Source organism: Tarenaya hassleriana, unplaced genomic scaffold, assembly GCF_000463585.1.
Source record: "Tarenaya hassleriana unplaced genomic scaffold, ASM46358v1 Cleome552, whole genome shotgun sequence".
In the NCBI taxonomy this organism is placed as follows: domain Eukaryota; kingdom Viridiplantae; phylum Streptophyta; class Magnoliopsida; order Brassicales; family Cleomaceae; genus Tarenaya; species Tarenaya hassleriana.
The window spans coordinates 17,475-25,723 of NW_010968131.1; the positions used below are offsets into that span (position 1 = coordinate 17,475).

Consider the following 8,249-nt stretch of genomic DNA (forward strand, 5'->3'; position numbering starts at 1 on the left):
TTTTTTTTTTAGTTTTGGATATTCATATATCCAAATGGTTCAAAGAAGAATAAAAACCCAAAATCAAACGAGGTGCTATGACAAAAAGAAGTCTAACCTAAAAACTCTAAGATCAAGCGAGGTGTTATGACAAAAAGAGTTAAAGGTAGAACTTCAAAGTCAAGCGAAGTGATTTGAAAATGGGTAATACTCTTTAAAAGAACTAAATTTGGTGTTTATGGATTTTTCAAAAGACAATGAAAATATCTATGGGTTTTTATCACATTATCTTTTCAAGATTGATTTTTGCATTCTTTCAAATCAATCTTGAGGGAGAATGTTGAAATAAGAAAATGAATATGTGATTGAAGGAAATATTGATTTTAAGATATGATTAGAAATAATAATGGACATAATATTATATCAAATATTGTGTATCGATCTTATTTATTTCTATTTCCTTTTTATTTCGTCTTATAGTTTTCCTATAAATATATGAGTCATTTTCATTGTAATTCAACAAGAAGAAAGAAGAGATGTAGCAATAAAAGTGTTTCCGTTCTTTTCTCTTTTGTTCTTTCTTTCTAATTTAATTTCCGCATTTTATTTTTCAATATAGGGTGCATCGAAACATACTTAGAGTGCATCAAAACATACATGTTTAGAGTCTATTAAAACATTTTTATAGTGTGATCAAAACGTGTTTAGAGTGCGTTGATACATATTTTGAATCCAACAAAAGATATTTAGAGTGCGTCCAAACACGTTTAGAGTGCGTCCAAACATATTTAGAGCGCATCCAAAGATGTTTAAAATACGTCGAAACATACTTAGAGTGCATCCAAACATGTTTAGAGTGCATCAAAACATTTTTAGGGTGCGTCAAAAGATATTTAGAGTACTTCGAAACATGTTTAGAGTTCGTCTAAACATGTTTAGAGTTCGACTAAACATGTTTAGAATGCGTCCAAACATGTTTAGAGTGCGTCAAGACATACTTAGAGTGCATCCAAACATGTTTAGAGAGAATCGAAACATTTTTAGAGGGCGTCGAAACATGTTTAGAGTGCATTAAAACATACTTAGAGTGCATAAAAACATACATGTTTAGAGTCTATTGAAACATTTTTATAGTATGTCAAAACGTGTTTAGAGTGCGTTGATACATGTTTTGAGTCCAACAAAAGATATTTAGAGTACGTCCAAACACGTTTAGAGTGCGTCCAAACATATTTAGAGCGCATCCAAAGATGTTTAAAATACGTCGAAACATACTTAGAGTGCATCCAAACATGTTTAGAGTGCATCAAAACATTTTTAGAGTGTGTCAAAAGATATTTAGAGTACTTCGAAACATTTTTAGAGTTCGTCTAAACATGTTTAGAGTTCGACTAAACATGTTTAGAATGCATCCGAACATGTTTAGAGTGCATTCAAACATTTTTAGAGCGCGCCGAAACATATTTAGAATGCGTCGAAACATGTTAGAGTGTGTGTAAACATGTTTTGAGTGCACAAAAACACGTTTACAGTGCGTCCAAAAACATTTAGAGTGCATCCAATCATGTTTAGAGTGCGTCAAAACATACTTAGAGTGCATCCAAATATGTTTAGAGAGAATCGAAACATTTTAAAGAAATTGATGAATTTGTGTGTATGACTGAACACAAATCAAAGAGAATCACTCGGTTATGTACTCAATGAGTAGCCGAGATGCACAAAGAGAAACGAAATGAAGTTAGGGTTCTTGGAGAGGATGAACAAAACAAAAATACTCTTCATTCCATATCTTTTCGTACATGATATACACAGATATATATAAGACTAAAAATCTGTGCAAAAGACAGAAAACAAACGGCTATAATTACAAGGAATGGCAATGCAATATTGCCAAGACATAAAAAAGGAAATGTAGCAAATGTGTGATGATTCTTTTCCTTTTCTTGTAATGTTGATCTTTCAGAACTTATTTCTTGCCTTCTACACGTGAATTGATGCCTTCAAGTGTGCCATCTGATCCGTGAGACTTGCTCTCCAAGTGTGTTCCCATGCAGCTCACGTACAAGGCTGTTTCCATGCAGATCACGTGTTGTTTGCTTCTTCATGCTCCAAGTTAGTGTCCGGGTCTCCTTGTTGCGTTTCTTCATATCCCGAATCCTCCATCTGATCTTCTTGCTCGTCAACACAAACTGTTTCACTACCGGTTGTGACTCAACCTTCGACGAGTGAACCTCGGAGATCAGGCAGGATTCGCCAAGAGCCTGTGAGATACGGATTTTTCGTGACTGTGAATGAGGAAGTCATGTTATTAGAACATGACGAGCCTACCACATACCCAGAGGCTATTACCTCAATGTGCTTCGTTCTCTCATGAAACACGGAGTTGGCTGCGATATGTAATGCTGCTTGATTGTCACAATGTAAGGGTGTAGGCTGCGTTGTCTCCATCCCGAGATCCTTGAGCAATTGTCGAAGCCATAGTACTTCGCTTGTTGTGTTTGCCATGGCCCAGTATTCCGCTTCCGCACTTGATCTTGCCACCACGGTTTGCTTCTTGCTCTTCCAAGTGACTAGATTTCCTCCTATGAATGTGCAATAGACTGTTGTTGATTTACGATCATTCCTATCTCCGGCCCAATCTGCATCACAATATGCCACAATCTCGGTGTGTTTGTTTTTGTCCATCCATATTCCCTTGTTCGGAGTTCCCTTGAGGTACGTGAGAATTCGATCCACCATCTGCCAATGACTTGTCTTTAGTGTGTGCATCCATTGGCTAACCTGATGAATAGCAAAACTAATGTTAGGACGTGTGATTGTAAGATAGATCAACTTACCTACAACGCGACGATATTGTTCCGGATCTTGGAATGATTCCCCCTCGCGTTGATCCTTGAAATGTTCTTCAATAGGCGTCCGAACAGGTTTTGCGCCAAGTTTTCCTGTTTGTTTTAGTAAATCGAGAGTATATTTACGCTGAGACAAGAACAAACTGTTAGTAGAACGGGTAACTTCAATACCAAGAAAGTAATTTAAGTTACCAAGATCCTTAATATCAAAGACAGATTGCAAATATGATTTCGTATCGCAAATGCCTTGGGAATCACTTCCCGATAAGATAATATCATCGACATAAACTAAAAGAACGATGATACCCGAGGCACTTATGAGTGTGAAGAGGGAATGGTCGGAATCACTCCTTGTGAAGCCTTTGTCCGTGAGTGCTTGGTAGAGCTTGTGATACCATGCACGTGGGGATTGCTTGAGGCCATATATTGCTTTGCGAAGTTTGCAAACTTGTCCCGAGGTAATCTGACCTTGGTAGCCTGGAGGAGGAGTCATGAAGATCTCTTCCTCAAGATCGCCTTGAAGAAAGGCATTCTTCACGTCCATCTGCCACAATTGCCAATCAAGATTCACAGCAAGTGATAGGATAACCCGTACCGTCGGTAGTTTGGCAACCGGGGCAAATGTCTCCGTGTAATCTTCACCAAACGTGATGTGATATCGAAGGCAACCCCATTCAACTGGATTGGAAGCTTGCTACGGAATGGACAAAGCGATAGAATTCACCGAGCCAATTGGACCGATGACGAGAGCACGAGCCAAGAAGCTATAAGATGTGCCAAATTGCCTTATTCTTGAATGTTTGGGTCAAGAATACATGAAGAAGTGCATGGGTTTGGATCAACCACAAGCTCAGCCCATTATCCACTTGATCTCATTCTTGGAAGGCCCATAAATCAAGTCCAAAAATCAAGCCCAATAAGGAGGACGAAAATTGGCATTAAATCTGGTCAAGATGACTTTCCAACTTCATTCTTGGAGACCACAAAGTCATAATGACCTTCTTGAAGACTACACATTCAAACCTCTTTGTTTGTGTTCATTTATGTTTATTTTTGCTAAGTTTTATGTAGTGTTTCTCTATAAATAGAGATCAAAACTCAGATTTGTAGAACAACTTTGAAATATATTTTGAGAGGTTTCTCTTAGAGTTCTTTTAGAACTAATTTCTGAACTTATCGGATCTTCATCCGTGGCGTTCAAACTTGACTTATCAAGTGTTGATTCCGCACAGCACTTGTGGCGTCTTCGATCACCCTACGTTTCTAAACCAGGTTCACTCGGGGTTTAAGACCGTTCGTCTCGAACGCTTGCTTAGGTTTCGTTTGCGAGTTGTTTAGGGGTTTAGGGAACCCATCCACCGCCTATCGGGAAATCTATCGATCTTGGGATCATATCAAAACGTCTGAGTATATCCCTTAGCAACGAGACGGGCTTTATGACGTTCGATGGTACCATTGCTGTGATACTTGATTTTGTAGACCCATTTACAACCGACCGGTTGCTTTCCTTGTGGTAACTCGGTTATGTCCCAAGTACCATTCTTTTCTAGGGCAGAAATCTCCTCAGCCATTACTTGTTGCCACACCTCAATATCTTTGGCTTGAGTATATGAGCTCGGTTCAAACCCCTTTTCAATAACACTTAAAAAACTTTGTTCATTAGAAGGATAGTGTTCAAGAGAGGAGTACTTAGCAATAGGGTGAGCGATAACATTGTTGGAAGATGGCGTTTGGGTTGTTGGCAACTTCCACCATTCGCTGGGAGGTTTACGCGCCCTTGTTCCTCGACGAAGTGGAGGTGGTACCACCGGTGGCGTAGGTAAAGAAATCTGAGCTAAGGTTGATCAAACAAGCTAAACTTGCTGAGAATCGAGTTTATGATTAAGAGAAGAGAAGAACATGAAATTGGAAGAAAGTGTAACCAGAAGGTTAGGTTACTCAATTCTTATTATTCTCATGAATACATACATTCTTATATGCATAATCTGTACAGATATAGTAAAGGAAACCAAATATGCTAATGGTAATGTACAAGGCAAGTAGTGTGTGAATATAATAAAAAAGAGGAAATATGCCTCTTGTAATCTGATTGCCTTTCCATGTTGTAGAGTTCGAAATCACTGCTGGAATTATGCTCCCAAACGGCCAGATTGTATCTCTCCAAAGCCTCCAATAGAATCCAAGTCTTTCCTTGCTTGCAAGTCTTCGAACCTTCTGTTTGTAACCAAGTCTTCGTTTTCTCCAAAGCTTCCTTTTGAATCTGAGTCTTCAGTTGCTTGAGTCCTTCTGCTAGAATCCGAGTGTTTGCTGATTGCTCCTTGTTCTTCAACATTCCCCCTCAAGATTGGTCGGCGATATTCGGTAAGACCAATCTTGTTGAGAGTTTTGTTGAGAGCAACGGAACTAGTCGCCTTTGTGAGTATATCCGCAAGCTGATCTTGACTTCTTGTATACATTGTAGAAATGATACCATTTGCGATCTTCTCTCGAATGAAATGGCAATCTACTTCGATATGCTTTGTCCTCTCATGAAATACGGAGTTGGCTGCAATGTGTAAAGCTGCCTGATTGTCACAGTGAAGTGGTATAGGTTTGGTTGAAGCAAACCCGAGATCCTCCAAGAGTTGTTTGAGCCATACGAGTTCACTTGTTGTGTTTGCCATAGCTCTATATTCTGCTTCTGCGCTTGATCTCGCCACAACGGTCTGCTTTTTGCTCTTCCAAGTGACCAGGTTCCCTCCAACGAATGTGCAATATCCGGTGGTTGATTTTCGGTCCGTCCTATCTCCTGCCCAATCTGCATCGCAGTATCCAATGACCTTCGTATGCTGATTGTTTCTCATCCATAAGCCTTTGTTTGGGGTGCCCTTCAAGTACTTGAGTATGCGATCTATCATTTGCCAATGTGTTGTAGTTGGGGCGTGCATCCATTGACTAACCTGATGCACAGCAAAACTCAAATCAGGTCAGTGTAATCGTAAGATAGATGAGCTTACCGACAACGCGACGATATTGCTCTGGATTCTGTAGTAATTCCCCCTCGCATTGATCCTTGAAGTGTTCTTCAATAGGTGTACGAACCGCTTTAGCACCAAGTTTCCCTGTTTCACTCAAAAGATCAAGGACGTATTTGCGTTGGGAGAGAAAGATAGCATCATCATCCCTAGTAACTTCTAATCCAAGAAAGTAGGTTAATGGACCAAGATCTTTAATATCGAAAACTGTTTTCAAATAGAGTTTAGTATCAGCAATACCAATCGAATCACTTCCTGTGAGAATGATATCATCGACGTAGACTAAAAGAATGATAATACCAGATTGAGTATGTTGAACAAATAGGGAATGATCTGAGTGACATCTGTGAAAGCCTTTAGCAAGAAGAGCAATGCACTCTAAACATGTTTGGATGCACTCTTAGTTGCCATGCAAGAGGAAATTGATGCTTTAGAAAGAAACAAGACTTGGCAACTCACCGATCTTCCTGCGAATAAGAAAGCTATAGGCTCTAAATGGGTATACAAGATCAAGTACAAAAGCGACGGCGACGTAGAAAGATACAAAGCTCGTTTAGTTGCCAAGGGTTTCACTCAAACATATGGGGAAGATTACACCGATACATTTGCCCCTGTTGCTAAAATGTCCTCTATTCGCGTTATTATGTCTCTTGCAGCTAACCATTGTTGGTCTTTGTGGCAGCTAGATGTCAAAAATGCATTCCTTCAAGGTGATCTTGAAGAGGAGATATTCATGCAGCCCCCTCCTGGATATACTGATGACAATCGTGTGTGTAGGCTCAACAAAGCAATCTATGGTTTAAAACAGTCTCCAAGGGCATGGTACCAGAAATTGCATGACGCTCTTCTTGCTAAAGGCTTTCACAGATGTCACTCAGATCATTCCCTATTTGTTCAACATACTCAATCTGGTATTATCATTCTTTTAGTCTACGTCGATGATATCATTCTCACAGGAAGTGATTCGATTGGTATTGCTGATACTAAACTCTATTTGAAAACAGTTTTCGATATTAAAGATCTTGGTCCATTAACCTACTTTCTTGGATTAGAAGTTACTAGGGATGATGATGCTATCTTTCTCTCCCAACGCAAATACGTCCTTGATCTTTTGAGTGAAACAGGGAAACTTGGTGCTAAAGCGGTTCGTACACCTATTGAAGAACACTTCAAGGATCAATGCGAGGGGGAATTACTACAGAATCCAGAGCAATATCGTCGCGTTGTCGGTAAGCTCATCTATCTTACGATTACACTGACCTGATTTGAGTTTTGCTGTGCATCAGGTTAGTCAATGGATGCACGCCCCAACTACAACACATTGGCAAATGATAGATCGCATACTCAAGTACTTGAAGGGCACCCCAAACAAAGGCTTATGGATGAGAAACAATCAGCATACGAAGGTCATTGGATACTGCGATGCAGATTGGGCAGGAGATAGGACGGACCGAAAATCAACCACCGGATATTGCACATTCGTTGGAGGGAACCTGGTCACTTGGAAGAGCAAAAAGCAGACCGTTGTGGCGAGATCAAGCGCAGAAGCAGAATATAGAGCTATGGCAAACACAACAAGTGAACTCGTATGGCTCAAACAACTCTTGGAGGATCTCGGGTTTGCTTCAACCAAACCTATACCACTTCACTGTGACAATCAGGCAGCTTTACACATTGCAGCCAACTCCGTATTTCATGAGAGGACAAAGCATATCGAAGTAGATTGCCATTTCATTCGAGAGAAGATCGCAAATGGTATCATTTCTACAATGTATACAAGAAGTCAAGATCAGCTTGCGGATATACTCACAAAGGCGACTAGTTCCGTTGCTCTCAACAAAACTCTCAACAAGATTGGTCTTACCGAATATCGCCGACCAATCTTGAGGGGGAATGTTGAAGAACAAGGAGCAATCAGCAAACACTCGGATTCTAGCAGAAGGACTCAAGCAACTGAAGACTCAGATTCAAAAGGAAGCTTTGGAGAAAACGAAGACTTGGTTACAAACAGAAGGTTCGAAGACTTGCAAGCAAGGAAAGACTTGGATTCTATTGGAGGCTTTGGAGAGATACAATCTGGCCGTTTGGGAGCATAATTCCAGCAGTGATTTCGAACTCTACAACATGGAAAGGCAATCAGATTACAAGAGGCATATTTCCTCTTTTTTATTATATTCACACACTACTTGCCTTGTACATTACCATTAGCATATTTGGTTTCCTTTACTATATCTGTACAGATTATGCATATAAGAATGTATGTATTCATGAGAATAATAAGAATTGAGTAACCTAACCTTCTGGTTACACTTTCTTCCAATTTCGTGTTCTTCTCTTCTCTTAATCATAAACTCGATTCTCAGCAAGTTTAGCTTGTTTGATCAACCTTAGCTCAGATTTCTTTACT

At 39.7% G+C, this 8,249-nt stretch overlaps 1 pseudogene; it reads right to left on the reverse strand.

The window, feature by feature from the left end:
• Nucleotides 1–4,957: 4,957 nt before the first annotated feature.
• On the reverse strand, nucleotides 4,958–6,253 carry LOC109116020 (annotated as a pseudogene).
• Nucleotides 6,254–8,249: the final 1,996 nt, after the last annotated feature.